The sequence below is a fragment of the Macrobrachium rosenbergii genome, chromosome 3, assembly GCF_040412425.1.
Source record: "Macrobrachium rosenbergii isolate ZJJX-2024 chromosome 3, ASM4041242v1, whole genome shotgun sequence".
Lineage (NCBI taxonomy): Eukaryota > Metazoa > Arthropoda > Malacostraca > Decapoda > Palaemonidae > Macrobrachium > Macrobrachium rosenbergii.
Genome location: NC_089743.1, coordinates 39,831,834 through 39,851,476, shown reverse-complemented (window position 1 = coordinate 39,851,476; position 19,643 = coordinate 39,831,834). Strand labels below are relative to the sequence as shown.

General features: G+C 35.5%; 1 long non-coding RNA gene across 1 annotated transcript in view; it reads left to right on the top strand.

Moving 5' to 3' along the window:
• LOC136828369 (uncharacterized) overlaps positions 1-6,580 on the top strand; it is an 11,939-nt gene extending 5,359 nt beyond the window's left edge. Inside the window, exons 2-4 of the long non-coding RNA XR_010850017.1 lie at positions 2,434-3,568; positions 4,432-4,535; positions 5,411-6,580. This is a non-coding gene — a long non-coding RNA (uncharacterized lncRNA). The remainder of the gene's footprint in view (positions 1-2,433; positions 3,569-4,431; positions 4,536-5,410) is intronic.
• Positions 6,581-19,643: the final 13,063 nt, after the last annotated feature.

The window sequence follows — 19,643 nt, the reverse complement described above, 5'->3', positions numbered from 1 at the left end:
GCCATGACTAGCGGTGGGTCAGCACATTCTTTTTCTCTTGACGACTCCTCTCCCTGTATCTGTCCTCAGACAAAGGCCTACTGGAATAAAATGCCGAGATACAAAACTAGACTTGATTTGCAAATTTAATGAAAGTATTTCAGCAGAAAGAATGGTCATGAAACGGAGTGACTCACACCTCATCGGACAAAATTTTTCCTGGAAATCATAACGCAAGGAAATTCAGACTCAGTGGATATCAATTAGTATTAATGATTCTAGACCAACCAGTACTGGTGGCTAACATCCTGGTCACTAAACAAAATAAAAAAGGTCATAATTATTCTAGACCAAAATAAATGTCATATAGTATGTTAAAAGAACACCACTTCAAAATGTGATTATCGTCCTCACAGGGCGAACCCAGAAGTTTGTCAAAAGAAACATGCAAATATATTAAAACCTGAAATTGTGTATAAAAAAGAAATAGTGGAGTTTCACTGCAAGTGCAAACTGGTCTGAAAAACATAATGATTCTGGTAAAAAATGTAGGAAAGGAATGAGTTATCTTACTCACATTCTATGTGCCGTTTCAAAACCATTTCTCACTGTGGCTGTTCCTATACACTAACACAGCTCAAAGAACGAATCACCACCAGCCTTCAAATCGAAGTGAATAGTCTGTTTGTTATGGTCCTCTAATGCTAATATACCAGTAGAGAGTTATTTTGCACGCACTCACATACATAACGCTCTCCGGAATCTTTGCTGACAAGGACAGGTTCATAAATTTGATCTCTCTGTCACGTTGTCTCCATGCATTTTGGCCATGATCAGATATATACAATAAATATATATCAGATACCTATAATATATATAACTATCGGAAACCACCAACACCAACATAAATGCCACCTGCACCGGATATACCTTTTCACAGGCCAGCACATAGTTACTAAAAGTCTTAACACACACACACACACACATATATATATATATATATATATATATATATATATATATATATATATATATATATATATATATATATATATATATATATATATATATATATATATATATATATATATATAAATATATCAACACACAATCACGTGTGGAACATATAAATTTCTGACTCACGTCAGGATGGCCTCGGGTGGAAAGCAAGGCTGGGCCATATAAGTATATAAAGATATTGGAAATGTGTGTGCATCAAGGTGTATGCAAGCAGTCCCTTGCCCAGGTAGGCTCACAGGGCAGTTGATCTGGTTCCAATGCTTTAGTCCCATTGCGGACAGGTCCCATTTTATGACACGTGGTGCAGTGTGTTCTTTTAGACTTGTTAGGCCCACTGTTTAACACACACACACACATATATGTATATATATATATATATATATATATATATATATATATATATATATATATATATATATATATATATATATATTTAAATTTATTCATGCAAAGCCTTTGTAGATAGAATATGTCACATAGAAGGTATTTTGAAGGAATACTTGAATATCCTCGGGTACCCAATCTCGCATGTCGTCCTATGCTCGTACATTTCTTGGCCAAACTTGGTCAGGGAGACTCAGATCAAAAGTGAAAGAAATTTTATTAATTAAAACTGTTTCGTTTCCTCACTGTATCGATTGCACACCTAAGGAAATGCCTTAAAATGTCGAAGATTGGGTGATTGAAGATTTAATCCGTTACGTAGCATTTTATTTTGATATTATTATTATGACTACTTAGAAGATGAACCCTAGTCATATGGAACAAGCCCACCAAAGGGGCCATTGACTTGAAATTCAAGCTTCTAAAATATGGTGTTCATTCGGAAGAAGCAACAAAAGGCCAATACAGAAAGTGGAGATTAGTTATTAGACAAAAACAGACGAATTAACAAATTAATAAATGAATACAAATGTAAGTAAAATAGGAAAAGTGTCATCATATTTTTAATTACATTAAATAGTTGACATAAAACGCTGCCAACCTTGAAACCCTGGATATAAGAAATGTTTGTCAAAAGTCTTTTATGAAGGAAATGACACCATGCCTTCCATTCTGCTGGAATCTGTCAGTGTGCGCTGATCCTGAATGACTGAGTAGCCATCGTTTGCAGTTTCAGTAAGTGGCTTGTTAAAATTAATCACTAGTTGCTGTAGACATTACTAAAAGGTATTTAGACATTTATCTGTGACACGACGCCAGTAAGATGCAAAGAAGAGAGAAATTCACAGCCACTGAAGTGAATGTGAAAAAATGCCGAGGTTTGACAGCAGCATAACAACAACTAGTGGTCATTTTCATTGCCCCAAAGCTATTTTTTAACTTAAAGTTATATTCCAGTTTCTTTGCAATAGGAGACATTCCTCTATAACTGTTATTTGCAGCGCACCTTGCTGTATTATGTAATTAATGTTTATAATTTCTTGTTTACAGACAAGGTTTCACTCCAAGGCCTCAAGCCGATCGATCCAAATCGTTACAGCTCATCTATAAAGGCAATTTGATACAACTCCGGGTTTTTCAGTATTATTCAGATTGCTTTTACCAGACCACTGACTGAGCTGATTACCATCCCTCACAGGGCTGGCCTGAAGGATTTGTTTTTACTTATACTTTTTTTTATATTTTGTCAGTTAAATTGACATTTTTCAAAAAGTTTACAATTGGATTAATTGCAAATGTTGGTTTCTAACAAAAATTCACTGACCGATTTATTTCTAAAATTTACTAGCCGCAGCTGATTACTCTTTGGACATTCACGCAACAAATCTTTAATTGTTACCATTACTTTACACTTAGAGCATTCAGAAGTTGGGGTATGTGGTTTACTCCTTAGGCGTCCGTGTGTGAGACGAGAAAGTTACTGAATAAAAAAGGGAGCAAAAAACGTTATCGACTGATTACTGAAGTCATGGCGTGTAACAAAACACTTCGCTTTCTTTTCCAAAAGCTAAATTCAGATACTGCACTTGATTAAGCTGTAGACCAATCCCCTACCAGAGAACTAAGGAATGCCTCTCAATAAAACGAAATTTGGCACACGATCTATTGTTGCAAATGTTTTGAAATAATCAGTGTTTCTGCGAATTCAACTCTGGAGTCAATATTTTCGTTAGGAACCTTTTTGGCTAAGCGTTTTAATTTAGTACTTTTCTGGAGTAAATTCGCCTCGAGAAATCAGTACGTAAATTAATTATTCCCTTAGATATTGTTGTTTTTATTAAAATCACGATATTACTGAGCGAAAAAATAAGAAAAATTAACAAGTAATTTATGGGAGCTGTAAAAGGTACCATATATTTATGCGAACTTCAATACTACAATATTTATAAAAAAGAAACTGGTAAATGTTTGAAAAAATCTACTATAGTGTTTAAATTGCTTATGTGAAAACGAACTGGGTTGTATCGAATCGGCTTTGTAGATGTAATGAGACGACTTCAGTTTGTAATAAAACGACACAGGAGGACGAACCAGGAACCAGTGGAACATCAGAATATGTAAACTGAGGTCGAGGTAGAATGCTGCTATTCAGCTTGCATGACAGGGCAGGAGTTGATTGAACTCGGTGAGTTTTATACCTGGTCAGATAATCTTAAAGAATAAAAAAAAAAAATTCTGTGGATAACTCAAGCGTCGTTACGAGTGCAAAAATCTTTACATTTAGTAAAAAATGCATATTTCATTTTTGCCGTAAACACTGACGTTATTAGTTTTATATATACTTCTCATATAAAATTACTATAATATATACCTTTAGATAAGGATAGGTTAATAAAATTGACGCAGGACTGAGGTCTAACTTTGCTCCCAGAAGTGTCATCTTAAATGCTGCAATTGTAGGTTCAGGAACATTGTCATACAACCCAATTCAATTCCAGGTCTAATTCAGGTTTATACTGAATATTTATTTTAAAAACCTGTCTATGAAAATGAGTCTGGTAAATACTTCTATGAAATGTGCACAAAACGTTAACTTAACGGGTTTCTGGAGGTAAATAACTGTTGTTTCTATCGAAGGTGCTCTTTCTGACATTCATAGCCTGATAACCAGAGTTATAGAGATCATTGTTACTAAATGACTCCCCGTATTTCGTAGGTGAGTCTTACAGTACATTCTGATCTCTCTGTATCCATCATATTAGCCAATGGGGTACATACCTCAATAATTCACCTGTTGTACTGTTGCTGCATCTTATAACCCACTCCCCTTATTGCACATCTGTTAATGAAGTTCATTTATATTTTTAATGACTCTTCTTTTAGAATTAATACTTCCTTTTAAATAAATCTGTGCTCTGTCTTAGCTCAGAAAGCGTAGTGTACTGTACTGTACTATACGCCCAACAAACCTGACTCTTCCACCAAAGCCAGCAAGTGTAGGTCAAATTTATCTAACACTGTTCTAATAATGAATCTGCTGTTTTTTAGGTCTCTGGGCGTTTTGACTGATAGATCACGTCTAATCCATGACTCATCAGCTTCGGGGGTCGATTTTTCTACAATATCATATTATGGCCACTTATTGCTGGATGGTAAGGAAATGTGTATCAACTTTTTTTTTTTTTACCTAATCAGTGCTTAAGAAGCATATAGCTCATGTACAATGTATCAGAAAACAGCGATATACAAACGAATATAGATCATATTTTTCACCTATCGCGTTTTAGTAAAATGGAGAATAATGTGTCCATGATAAAGTTTAGGGACTGCCCATGATAATGCACATTGGTCTGCTCCATGAATAGGTGCAAATAGTTTGCCTTACGTTTCAATATTTCAGCCAAATGTTGGTTTTTCTCAAAAGACTTTATAAATTAAAAAATGTAAGACTGAATATTTGATTAACCCAAAGTGATATTGCTCCTGTGATTCATGGGTCTAATGACTAATCTGGAACAACTGAAAGCATGAATGAGTTATGTTGGAAACTAGAAAATTCTGTTACTCTAGTGTACAACTCGCAAGAATCAGATTTGTTTCGAATCTTTATGTAAACAACTGACATTCGATGTAACAGGTTTTGTTGTGACACTACAATACAGTAATCACATTAAGAACCATGATTGATTAAACCTTTCAAGAAGTAGACATTACCTGATGTGTGTGACAGCACTGCATTCAAAAAGTCATTTGTACAGAATGCTGATGTAAAACGAGTTAGGTTTGCCTAAATTTGTAGCAGTGAGCTGAGCTGCTTTCAAGTGACATTCTATTTGTTAATTTTACAATGTAGTTTGCAATGGGATTTGTTCCCCATTTTAGTTTGTCACTTATATTCCACAAAACACTGCATAAAATCAGAAGGTATGTAGAGCTATATGTTATTGAACTCATTAGAGGAAGGTTTAAACTTTATCAGTTCGTATTGTAGTAAATTTTGTTTTCTACAGAGATTTTTCTTTTGCAGGTTCATTATTCCAGTGCTTCTTGGGTGAAATGAACGAAAATTAAGCATTCGAAGTATTCTGGTGGTGTGTAAAGCGGGCAGATGACGATTTGGCTCTCATGGCATTTATGACAATCAGAAATATACTGCAAGCTTTAAAAAATTACAGGGAGAAGACAATAAAAAAAGTTACTGCTGCTGGCAATGGGAACTATCAGATTAGAGCTTTGCTGTTGTGTGGAGGATCATTCTCAGCCTTTGGTTTACCAGATAGTAGGTAGGAACACTTGGAATCTCGTTATTCCATTCATGTATTGGATGAAGAGTCCCTTGGTCACCTTACAGTGTTGAGCATCCTTCTCTAATCATGTACTCATTGAGGGTACAGTAACAGCCCCTGGGTTCACCACTCCAAATGAATGCGTACATGGTTTACTTGTGCTGGGGGCACACCCAACACACTGGGTAAGCCACTGTAAAGATTTATTCCTAAGAAGCCACACACTCGTTGCCAAATTAGCTGCTGCCATTTTTACTGCGTACACCTTCTCCTGCCAACCTAGACTAATAACACACACTATAGAGTATGAATGCCAGAAAAGAGTGAGGAAGATCACAGGTATCTTATGTAATTGACCACATCCACGCAGGAAAAAAAATACAAAGGTTAAGAAAACATGGAAGCAGCTCTAAATTAAGATGCAATTTTTTGAACAGTCAGCCAGTGAGAAGCTAAACTATTAAAACAATGGAGCAGATAAAAAACACTGAGAATTATGCCATATTAACAAAGCGAACCTGTTTAAAAAACTGTAAAAAAGATGAAAAATCAGTGAAATGTTACCAACTGCCCATGAAGTGTTTATGAAACCACTTTTCATTCATTGTTTTCAAGTTCATATGTACTGTGAACGCAGAGAAATACGAGTTAGTGGAACCAGGTTGCTATAAAGATATTAGAAAAATGACTTTTTAAGCACAATTCACGAGAGTACTTGTTGTGCTAGGAACAGAGGATGCGAGGAAACAGGGATATATCAAGAAGTGGTTTTTCAAGAAAACAGTTCACAAGAACTGGCGAGAGGGCCTGCCTGAGGAACCAAATGAGGGAAAACAGGAGAGAGAGACTGCCATAAACAAACGAGAAGGGGAGAAACCCAACTACGGGTTATGCCATCAAAACTTGGACTATCGTGGGTGAGTCTTCAAGTATTTTGTTGTATGAAATTCTGTTATAGCTTTAAGACCAATCAAATAACGTGTAACACTTTTAAGTCATTTCATCTACGAATATGAATACAAGAGTAGATTAATTAGAAGACTATAATATACCATGAGTGGTAGTACTAAAATATCTAAGAGTTTAAAGGCTGCATTCACTGTGCAGCTTCAATGTTGTTGAATGAATTTCTCAAAGAGCTGAAATGAAGGACGCTGAAGGAACTTTGATCCGATGTTTCGTTTATAAAGTGTTTAGGTATTCCTAATTGTAGGCATAAGCTGTTATATTGCAAAGGAAATGCAGTGTTCTCTCTGAAGTAGCCTGAGTTCCTGCACATAGACATTTCATTTCTATTGATGAAATACAGTGAAACTCTGAAAATACATTTAATTTCATTCGAAAAGACTGACAAAAGGGGAGAATTCTGATCGTGAATCAGACGCAGAAAATGACTCGATTAAATCTCTCGTTGAAGGAACTACAGTTAGAAAAAAAATGTCTATACAGCTATATTAGTATCAAGTTATGGTCAACTGTCATTTCGGGTACTTTTAAAAACCACTCGAACTTGAGAGAACTCGGATGTCAAAACCCATTAGACGTAGATTGATTCTAGACAGGGCAGCTAGTCTTTGCAAGTGGGACTAAAGAAATATGTGTTAAAGTAAATGACACTTTGCAGCTATTTTGTACAACAAGCCATCTAGGTACTTGAGCTATACGTCTTTAAAAATTTGTAGCTTATATAAAAATTTCTAATGAAGCTTTATAGATGAGTTTACAGGCCAGTGATGGTATCATTTGAAATTTCACAGATTTCTTCACACAACTTGATGTGTATTGGGAGGACAGATATGCTAAAATAGCTGTAGATCAGGACTTGATTGAATGTTTTCATTATAGACTGAAGACAGGAGAACGGGTCACAATCAGGAGCTTGGAGGATTTTGTACCAAGAGTGGACTAAGCCCAGATTGTCACTTGGATCCATATCCTATCAAGGAAAAGCCGATGAAAATGGAAATGGTCCACTGACTGCCTTTGGATTTTGTGCAGCAAGTATTATCACTTTTGTCTTCCGAGAGCACAGTTAAAAACTGGAAATTGTGTCGTACAATAGACCACACTGCAGTAAAGCGTACTGGTCAAAAGTTTTGGTTAAAAGTACGTCAAAGAGAGGACAGTATCGAGAAGTAAATCGATTTGGAACGAAAATGATAACGTGCGTGAAATAAGACGTAGAAGTAATAATAAATAATAATAATATAATAATAATATTCTTCATTTGAATTCAAGGCCATATACATAGAATATACAAAGTAGTGACAATACAATACATACAATCTAGATACACGAGATAAAATGATAGGAATGATAATGGGCAATGTCCACACATTTGCTGAAATAATAGTAAAGTAGTATTTGTAATAATGGTAATGACAGCAATAATATTGAGAAGAATAGTAAAAATATTAAGAATATCAATAAAGAACAGATTGCTTACAATTGATTTCCAGCTAGTGACCTTAGGTGGTTACCGAAGTCAGGTCCAGAATGCTACGGTAAATAAGAAAAGTGAAAAAATGGTGTTAGTAAGCTTTAGCGGCAAGATATTTTTGCACAAGGAAACATTTTTAACTGAAGAATCATGGGAAGTCTGGTCGAGCTCTGTAGAGAAGAATGTGGCCTACGAAACTAAATAGATTTACTGCTGTAGTAGTTTGACGATATGCAGGATACTTATTAATCTAATACTTTTCCTAGGGACTTGATTCGTGTCCAGGTGCGATAAAATTAGAGGTTGTTACTTTTATGTCAGTATGAGTATTTCTAATGTGGTGCATTGAAATCTTAATACCTGACTAGATTTCATTTGAGTAATTTAATGTTAAATGAACTAGTTCAATGATACATCATTAAAATGAAAATATGTGATTGTAGTGAAAAACCTAATTCAGTACTATATCCTTCTAAAATGTTCATATTAGTGCAAAGATTCGGCACAATAATTAAATGAAAACATTCACCTTTTAACTTATGATAATCATCACTGGATTATGCGAGAACCTGTGCCAATTTTAATGTGGTGTATACTGTTATTGCTCAGCATTTACTAGATTTTTATGATTTCTGCAAATACTCTTTGGGTTTAGACTCCAGTGGACAAAATAGTTATATGGGAATATCTAGTATGCAATCCAAGTAAGTTGACACACTTGGTGCACTGTAGGCATTACTAAAGGATGTTTGCAGCATCCCTTTAGCCCTTAGCTGCAGCCACTTTTTAGCCTCTTACGCTACCTCCAACTCTGCTCCTTTTCTTCAGTATTGCTGTCCAACACCTCTTAACTGTTACTTCAGTTCCTTGTATTTCATCTCCTTTGCTTCTTGGATTTCTTTATCTTGCTGTCCAACCACCCCAACTCTCTCGTTTCACCCTCTTAAGCGATTTATTCCCTAAAGTGGCCCAGTGCTTGGCTTGGCAGCCTCAATTTCATAAATCAATTATGAATCAGTCAAAACTGAAAGCTTGCCAGAAAAAATTTCACTCCTGTTTTTTTTTTTTTTTTTCTTTTCACAAAATACCAAAAGGTCCCCTGTGGACTTTGTCACGACCCAAAAAACATCTTGAACATATTCAGTATAAAAGATCACAGGTTAAACATATGATACCAAAATTTTTTATTTTAAATCTCAGTGTTTAGAAGATATTCTGAAGGGATAATTGGTGTGTCTTGCAAGATGTGCTTCTACAAGTTTGGAAAAGAAAGGAAGTCCTTGGACGGTGTTGACTGACACTTGATTCAGACACAAAAACCAAACCTTCTGCTGTCTGTAGTTTCACCAGTATTAAACTTCCTTATGTTTAAGTTCCTTTAACCCATTTAGCTGCATTTTAGTGAATTGAAAGATAAGTCTGTATTATTACTCAACTAAATGTAATGGGCAGGACATTTATACCGAATTAAGAGACATGACCACTTTGTTATTGGGCTAGTTTGATGTGTAGGCCAAATGCAGTGATTTAGGAGTAAGGTATATTATTACATCTGGATTACCTTTGATTCTGAGTCAGTTTTTACTGAATCAGTGTGTACAGAATTAGGTCAGCACTGTATTCTTCAGCGACCTTTGATTTTCAGGACATTTTTTTTAGCTGAATTAAAAATCAGGACCACATTCTGAATGGACTGCTGTTCAGTTTCCGGGCATTGGTAATGAATTAAGTCAAGACTATATTATAACTAAGGCCTTTAATGTCTTGGGCATTTTAAATCAAGTTTTGTGCTGGCGTTTTAGGAATACATTACTACTGGTTAATACTCTGGACAATTCTTTTAAAAAACCCCAACTTTCCACTATTCAATTAACTTCTTCCCTATTTCTTCAGGTGATCCACAGCTAGCAAAGTTCTTGATGGGGATGACTGAAGAGTTCAGAAGACGATGCTCCAAAGAAGTTGCATAACGCCTGAACAAAGGTAGTAGGTGTCTGATGAACATGAAATGTGTTTCTCTGGGGAAATTTGGGTGGATAGAAATGGTTGTTTAGATGGAGTCGAAGCTACAGACTTAGAAGAGGTTGTTTTGATAGAAATCCAAAGTGATGTAATTTAAAGTTATGGAACTTGGCCTAGGACAGAATTAGAACAGTGAGATGAAAAGTGAAAAGGAAGCTTGTGGCCTTTCATTGCCTATAGCTGCTGTTGTGTACTCTTACAAACTTAATATAAAGTAACTTTAACCATAATATATTAAAATGATCTAGGGAAACAGATCTTTTTAGTGTTCAGATAAAATCATGGTGTTATAAAATTTTGAAGTTTCAAAAGATTAGTTGAATTTTCTCTGTCATTTCCCCAGTGATCGTGGGTAACTGGGTAAGTTGTGGTGTATTATGCAGAATGGGGTGGTTTTTCGTAAGTACCTTGGGAAATTCAGTTAGTGAGAGCACTAGGCGAGAACTTGATTTGTGACAAATTAGAGACGTGGGACATTGCTGGCGCTGAAAAAACTTACCAGATTCCGTACAAATAATGAAACGGTTTTGTAAATTTTATAGCTAGGCCTAAGTAATACAATAATAATAATAATAAAGGCACAACTTAATTTCCTAATTGAAATTTACGCTGAGAAGCCTTTCACTTTTTTTCAGCGAAGCTTGCATTGCAATCCAATTTTCAATCAATATTTACTTTACCAGTGACCAGATACAATATAATTTCATTCAGGTGTCCTTAATAAAAGACCATGACATTTGTATGGGTCTAAACACCCTGTTCCATCTTTGTCCCCTTCAGTAAAAGGTACCTAGATACTATAGGTTGTTTGGGGCCCGGTTATAACAAATAATGTTCTAGTTTAATATCGTGTCATCCAAATGATCTGAACGTGACATGGTGTCATTAACTTCTTCCTCATTCCTTCAGGAAGTGTCTGCAACATGCAAGCAAAATTGAGACAAGATTGAAGGGACTTCTCTCACCTTGGAATTCAGGAGGCGACTACCAAATTTGTACAATGAGTCAAAATGTGGAAAATATGGCTTTATTAACATAGATGTTGGAAACTCCTATGAATATTAAATGCAGGATGGGGTTAAATTCATAGAATTGTGCACGTGTTTTATCAGGGTGATAATAGTGCCTGTTGACCCAAGACTGAGTCAGACCCAGCTCTGCTTCTTGTAATTTCTAAATAGGAACTGCAGGAGTCGTTGTTGCATGAGGTAGTCCACTGCGATTCAGGAGATATCATTTATTTTCCACTTGAATTTCTCTGACAGCTATTTAGTAGCTCAGTATCTTGGGAAATAAAGTTTTAACTTAACTTTCTTATGAGTTTAACAATAGTTGTGTGGTACTTCAACATACTTCAGAATACATAGATTTTTCTACTTAAGTTTCATAAATTTAATATGTCAAGTACTTAAGTACATTTCAGGATGGTTTTGCTTGAATTTCGGACAAATTTAAAATCGATACTCAGCTCGATCATTTTTCAGGGTGCATAGATTTTTAATATGAATTTCTTATCAGTTTATTATTAGTTATCGAGTAGTTCTTTATGTTTCAGGATGCATTGTTTTGTTTTGACTTGAATCTGGTATCGGTTTCGTATCAGCTGCAAGTAGCTCTGTGTATCCGGATACATAGGTAATTCGGTTTTCTTATTTAATACCAGCTTCAAGATACATACTTTCTTTTTTACGTGATATTCATAAGTTGAAGACTGATTGTCAAAAAGCTCAGGTTGTCAGGATGTTATAACTCTCTCTCTATCTTTCTCTCTCTCTCTCTCTCTCTCTCTCTCTCTCTCTCTCTCTCTCTCTCTCTCTCTCTCTCTCTCTCTCTTCACTTAACTACTTTATGAATTTATAACACCTCTGTTTTACGATACATAGTTTTTACTTGAATCTCTAAACAGTGTTAATATCAGTTATCAAGTAACTTAGTACATTCCAGGGTACATATTTTTTGTGCCTTTAATTCTCATTAGTTTAATATCGTCTATCAGGTAGTTAAGGATGTTTCAGGATAAATAATATTAAAAGTGAATGATTCATCAGCGTCATATCAGCTACAGATAGCCATGGCTATATTTTGAATATATATTAAGAAAGCACGGAAGTTTAAGGGCAGTTTTTCATCAGCTCCGTTTTGACTTGCAGTATCCAGTAAGTCTTCTTTGTTCAGTGCACTCCAGCATTGGTACAAGTCACTTCGTAAGAATTATTATAGTTGGTTACTTTAATTATTTTCAGTTATTTTCCTGAAGTTCGGAAGTTATCAGTAGCAAAAAGTTAATTAGTTAAAAAGAATAGGTTTTATTGATTTTATGGAATATCTTCATAGTGGTCAGTCAAGGTAGGAATAGATATGTGAAGTCAAACCCGTGAGGTTTTAACCATTACAGAATACATAATAATTTCGGCAAAAGTACAACTTATTCCTGATATTTTTCCTTAGTAAATCTTTCTACAGATATTGTTAAACTAACTTCCATAGCAGTAGGGTCGTAGGATTTAGCTTCTCATCTACCCTTTGAGAGTTTTGTTCATATTTTGTTTCGCTATTGATTTATATCAGATTTAGGAAATTGGCAATATTTTTTTGTGATCTTGCGTTATTGTAATGTTATGTAAGAGTTGGCACTTCGACTTTGAAACTTAGGTTCCTGAAAGGTTTAAACACCCGCGAGATATCATAGCCTGAAGCCAGTGCACTTTTGTATTGTTGAGACACGAGATATTTAAGAATTCAGTTTCTTAGTTTTATCTCAGAAATACTCCCTGGATTTTGTACAAAGCTTGCCATGAGAATAATGCTTCTTGCTTAACAGTAAACATAAACCATTTAAAGTTAATGTTTTAATTTAGATTTATTAAATTTATATAACTCAATATTTTGGTACGTGTAATGTTAATGAGCTAATCAATTAAAATCTCTTAAAGTGCAGTTCAATTTTTAATTTAAAATATAAAATAAGCAGTTATATAGCATAAAATATGAGAATGCTGCAAAATTGTGATTTTTAAGAACAAACTAAGCAAAACATGCTCTGAAAAAACAGTAAAGTATCAGTCCGTTACTGTGCGTATAATTCTGTAACACTTCACTTTACAAGATCTGTCAAACCGAAATCTTTCAATGATTTCTCTTGTAAAAAAAATGACCCTTTAATCGTGGAACTTGATATTTTACAAGTGCGAATTAAAAGCATTGCATCATCGAATTTACATGTGTAGAATGCCAGTTTTTCACAAATTTATATATATATATATATATATATATATATATATATATATATATATATATATATATATATATATATATATATATATATATATATATATATATATATATATATATATATATATATATATATTATATGATGCACTCACAATGAAGATGAAGGAGAAACCAGAGGAAAAGGAAATAGAGTTCTTAATTTGTCCCAACAGTTTGCCCTCCATGGGCCTCTTCGGGGAACTTTATTGACTGAATAAAGTTCGGAAGAGGCCTGGATGGAGGGCGAAAGCTTGGACAAAATTAAGAACTCTATTTCTTCTCTGGTTTCTCCTTCATCTTCATTGTGGAGTGCATCATAATATTTTATCTTCGTGATTGAGAAGAATACAACTAAATATATATATATATATATATATATATATATATATATATATATATATATATATATATATATATATAGATATATAGATAGATAGATAGATAGATAGATACCCGTATCAAATAATATTTACAAGTAAATGACCATCTGCTGATCTAAGTCCAGAATTGTGTCAGGCTCATGTTCAGGGCATATTCATCTTCAGCGTCTTTTGCTCATTGTTCCTGTTCCGTTTTCTATGAGAGTTGAATAAAAGAAAACTCACTTCCCGGCTAAGACATAAGAGAAACTCTTCGTTTCGAAATCTCAATGAAAACGGGAAGCGGAATGTCAGAATGTATGTTTACACCCAGTAGATTTCTTACTCAGTTATCCAAGGAGGAACTTGGTTGAGTCACTTTTTTGGCCATTATGCTTCGAAACTGAATTCTGGCGTTACAGTTCTACGGGTTTTCACGTCATGTTTCACTAAACATGACGCGCCAAGCAAGCATTTGCCCAAGTACGAAATCACACCCTTTAGAGCGAACGTCAGCTAAGGCTTGTTTTGGTGGTAACTTCACCACGCCCATTTTGGAATTAATGTACCCGAAAGTTTTCTTTGACCTTTGAAAGGGTCGATATAGCGTTCCGCATTAGTGGCATAGAAAAGTACAGATGGGAAAGCACAAGGAAAGTAGAGATATTTGAGGCTTTTACCCATCTCCCAGCCAATCAGCTCAGAAAACAAGAGCCCTTTGGGTCAGCTTCAAGGCTGGTAACAGACTGGCTGTACACACCTGCTGGGGGCATTCTCCCCTAAGGACCATTGCAATGCTGCCTCAAAAAAAAAAAAAAAAAAAAAAAAATCCACCAATCACGAGTAGCCTAACCTTCCTGTGAAAATGTTTTCAGATTTAATAAAACACGGTCTTATTAATTTATGGGTTTTATTTCCTCTATTATACATATTCTTATAAATGATTACACTTGTCACCTACGACGTCACTACTAACTGCTTTTGTGAATGTACACGTCAGACTTGGCCCTATGACTATCATGTGCTTCAAGGACAGTACATCGATGACATTGTGTTCATGCTTCCCTTTTCCATTCAAATGGACATTTCCTATGACGTCAGCACTGCCTCTGAAAAGCCAAATGACCTCTGACGTCACATCGGACGTTTCGATCGTGGACGTAGGCCTACCCTACATAGTCCCGTCACCAATGACCAATTTTAACAGGTTTAGGTCTGCCTTTTTCATTATCATGGGCCATTTCCTTTACTTATGATGTCACAACCTATAGCAATCTCATTCTTCCTACAAAGGTTATCGAGGCCTTTCATTCTTGACTTTAATATCATCAATTACAACCTTTCTCCTACGAAGACGTTATCGATCATGTTTGGCGATCGAGATCGACTTTTCATTCTAAAGGACTATTTCCCACGACGTTACATCCGACTGCTTTTGTGAACGATATTTAGTACCTACAAACTAAATCACATTTCCTACCCATATATCTTGAGTTTTCTGTACCATTACAAGTATTTTTTGCTCTAGTATTTGAAATAAAAATTGTGTGTCACGTCACTATGACTTAATTTTTACCTTCATTCCTGACTTACAATAGCTTTACTTAGGTCGTGTTATATCAGCTGGTTATACTCGAATCTTTCGTTTAGGCCTTAATATAAAAACTTAATTTCTCTACTCTCTCTCATTAGGTCTTGGTACTTTATTCCAGCCATACCTTCTACATGTTGCTCAATTTCAATTTCATCAATCCTTCTAAGGGAGATTTTATCTGATTTAAAACACTTTTACGTGGCATTTCTGGATGCCATCTGTGAATTAGTAAGGCTTATCCGAAGTCTTGGAACCTGGTATTTTATTTATATTTACTCTCTTGCTAATTTTAAAGAGAGCGAGCGAGAAATTCTATTCCAGTGTTTTATCACAGAATACAGAGAGAGAGAGAGAGAGGGGGGGGGGGGTTTACGACGCTACAATGAAATATTACGAGAAAAATATTTAGAAAAAGAGAGAGAGAGAGAGAGAGAGAGAGAGAGAGAGAGAGAGAGAGAGAGAGAGAGAGAGAGAGAGAATTCTTTACCAGTGTTTATCACAAACTATAGTGAAGCAGAGAGAGAGAGAGAGAATGGGGGGGTTTTACTACGCTACAGTAAAATATTACGAGATATATTAGTCAAAGAGAGTGAAACTTACCACAACACAATGAGATAAAAGCTGGCTCTTTTGAGCCTGAACAGCTAATGTGTCAAGAAGAAGAGTAACGAGACAAAGCTCAAAATAAATAAAAATGCATATTAGATGAGGTAAAAAAAAAAAACATGTAGGCAAATCCTGGACTGTCAAGTCATCTAGGATGTCAAAGTCTAAGACCAAGGTTACATCCACATTGCATACACAACAGATTTAAGAAAACATGAAAAGGAAGCTTTACAGGAAAAAACGCTTCTTAGAGAAAAGATACAGTCTACAGGAGATGAGAGAACTGGAAACTGCCTATCTAACCACATACTATAAGCACGTCACAGTAACCAACAACCAACACTTCTCAGTTGCGGTTATAGGAAGCAGGGTACTAAAATAAAGTTAATATATAAATGAATGGATAGCACTGGTCAATACAATTCAAATAATAATGCGGGCCGTATTATTCTTCACTAGTGAGGTTCCCTTATTGATTAAACACAAAAGTTAACTTGGAAATCAGGAACTTATGACATGAAGAGCAAAAACGGAATTTGTGCTTCAATGGTTTCTCTTCATACACAGCTGTTTGAGAGCAGTTAACAGGCAAAAGTGAAAGAGCAATAGGCAGACTAGGACAGAAATTGTGAAAATACTTTCAAATGTTCCTGTTGCACGGATAAAATTTAACTCCTTTTCACCAATACCTTTAAGCTGGTCTGTGTATAATGGCCGAAATATAAAACTTACGTCTAAGACAAGCGGTGCGACCTGAGAACTCACTCAGTGCTGAAAGCACGATTGAAAGTAACAAGGTTTGAAAGGTGCAACTGGGGGAAAACTCCTCAGCTGCACCATGAAACAGTTGTTAGGAATGCAAGATGGAAGAAATATGAACGGCGATACAAAGGATTGAATGAGGTTGCAGCTGGGGACAAGGGAGTGTTGCAGAACCTAAGTAATGCCTATATTGCAATGCGTGAGATTCACAGATGCAAAAAAGTCTCTAAAGCCAAAAAGGTTTCTAGCAGTTATGTAGAGCATGGGTCACCTTGGGTACAGGCCATTGTGGCAATGCTAAAATGAACGATAAGATGCAAGTAAGAGATCGGTCACTGATAAGCCTGAAAGAAGCCTATTTTTCTTTTCAACTCAACCAGGAAGAACCGCTTTCATCGCAACATACACAACAATGGTTCACATGCATCCGTGGATTCCTAGAAGCAGACTTAAACAAGGCTATGACATGGTTCTTTTGAGACATTGGACTACTGCATCCACTTTTAATGTTACCAAAACTGACACATCTAATGGTTCCAATTTCCAAGCTGAAACCATCATGGGACGGATAGTGATCATATACCGTTACAATTATTTTTAATATTCCGATTCAAACACTCACATCTAAATCTTGTTAGGCACTTGGCCTCCAAAGCAAACAAGCTTCCACACGCAAATGAATGCAAACATAAGTAGTAACAACTTAAATCATTAACAATAAAAGTCAACTATTAAAGCAACGGTCTCTTGAACTCGTATGAGCATCAGCATTAATATCAGTGTCGGGATGACCATTCAACTATCTTACAGTTAAAGGAAAGAAAACCTTAGAGTGCTGTGTAGTGTGACAACATTGCATGTAAGAAGATGATGCATGATGGTGCTCTTCGATGGGAATAGCACGTTTGGCCTTGCGAAACAAAGCAAAATGGAAACACATCCGTGCAGGACACCAGCAGGAATTGGAAAACTCAGGGAAAACCTCCTCGTTACGAGAGGGATCTAGACTTGAAAGCGAGCTATATATACTGTGTAATCTACATAATGTAATGAAATTAACAAGGTGCGTATGCAAAAGAAAATGTTCTATTCACAGAACTAGTTCAACCAGAAGCCAAGGGGATGATAAGATACATAAGGTGTCCATATCGATTTATCCCAAAAATGCTTGCTATTGCAAAATCCTCAGAAAAAAGCCAAGGCACTTCATACACCAAAAGATTAACCAAGGGCACAACAGAAATTGTACCCTGGATCTCAAGGTTATGAAAAAATTAATGATGTATCCTTCAAAACAACGCCGAGGAAAACTTTAAAACAACAATGAGAAAACACATGTAAAACAGTTATAAAATAATGGATTCACACAACAAAACAATCATTATAATTATTTGCAGCTCAGCCATATTCACAAGGGTAATCTGTACTTGCAGAAACCAAGAACTGCCATAACGTAAACAAGATATCTTGCAAGAACTAAAACACACCAAACATTATAATAAACAAGAAATATCTTAGACTGAAAATTGGGACAGAAATATTTGATACTTTAGACTAGTGACTGCACAACTGGTCTCCCTGCTCTGACCAGCAAAGAGGTACTGTGTATGAAATTAAGTCCAACGGACAAACGCTGGTTGGACCTATGTGGTCATTCAGAGCTGAAGGGGAAACCGAGTAAAGAGGTTTTAATAGTGTAACAGGAGGAAAACCTTGCAGTTGCACTATGAATCAATTGTTCAGAGAGGGAAGAAAGTAAGATGGGATAGAGAATATGAAATACAGTAAAAAAAATGAAAGGGGTTGCAGCTAGGGACCGATGGGACCCTGCAAAGAACCTTAAGTAATGCCTACAATGCACCCTGTGCGGTGCACTGACAGCACTAACCCAGACCAACAAAAAGGGGTATTGGTAAAACAGGAAGGTTGTAATACATGTGTAAATTAACAAGTACGAAAATTTACTTTTGAGTGTACTCCTGAGAGAGAGAGAGAGAGAGAGAGAGAGAGAGAGAGAGAGAGAGAGAGAGAGAGAGAGAGAGAGAGAGAGAGAGAATGGATGTATACAGGTTAACAAAAGTCACAGAAAATGTATTTAAAAAAAACTAAACCACCTTACAATAACAAGCAAAATATTCCCACACACTTGAACACGTAACAAACCTTTCACATTTTCCAAGTTAAAATAAAATACATTATTCTGTGATCAAGAGGGAAGGAAAAAACACGATGCTGCAAAGAAAACATATCTAGGGATAGACAAACATGTAAACTTTACAACTTTTATGTTTCCTGTCTCAAAAATAGTGATGACAGCAGTCACACTAGATAAGATATATTAATGATTACATAGCACAATACGGCAGATTTCTTACAAATGTATGTTGTAGTTTGGTCATTAATCCCCTCCACCCCGTGACTACTACAAAATCTCCAATAGCTTTTGTTAGATTAGAAAAAAATCCAAAGGGCAGTGTTATGCATTATTATTATTATTATTATTATTATTATTATTATTATTATTATTATTATTATTATTATTATTATTACTATTATTATTATCATCATTATTATTATTATTATTATTATTATTATTATTATTATTATTATTATTATCAGCTTGGTGCAATTGGAGGAAAACATCAGGTGTGTTATGTGACAAAAGATTTAATGTAAAGATGAAGGGAAAAATGTACAAGGGCATTGTCAGACCTGCGTTGATGTATAGTTGTGAAACATGGTCCATGAAGAAAGCACAAGAGAGAAAGATGGAAGTGGCAGAAATGAGAATGCTACGTTGGATGTGCGGAGTGACAAGAAGAGACAGGATAAGGAATGACTTCATAAGAGGGACAGTGAAAGTTACAGAAATATCAAAGAAGCTGCAACAGAGACGATTACAATGGTTTGGACATGTTATG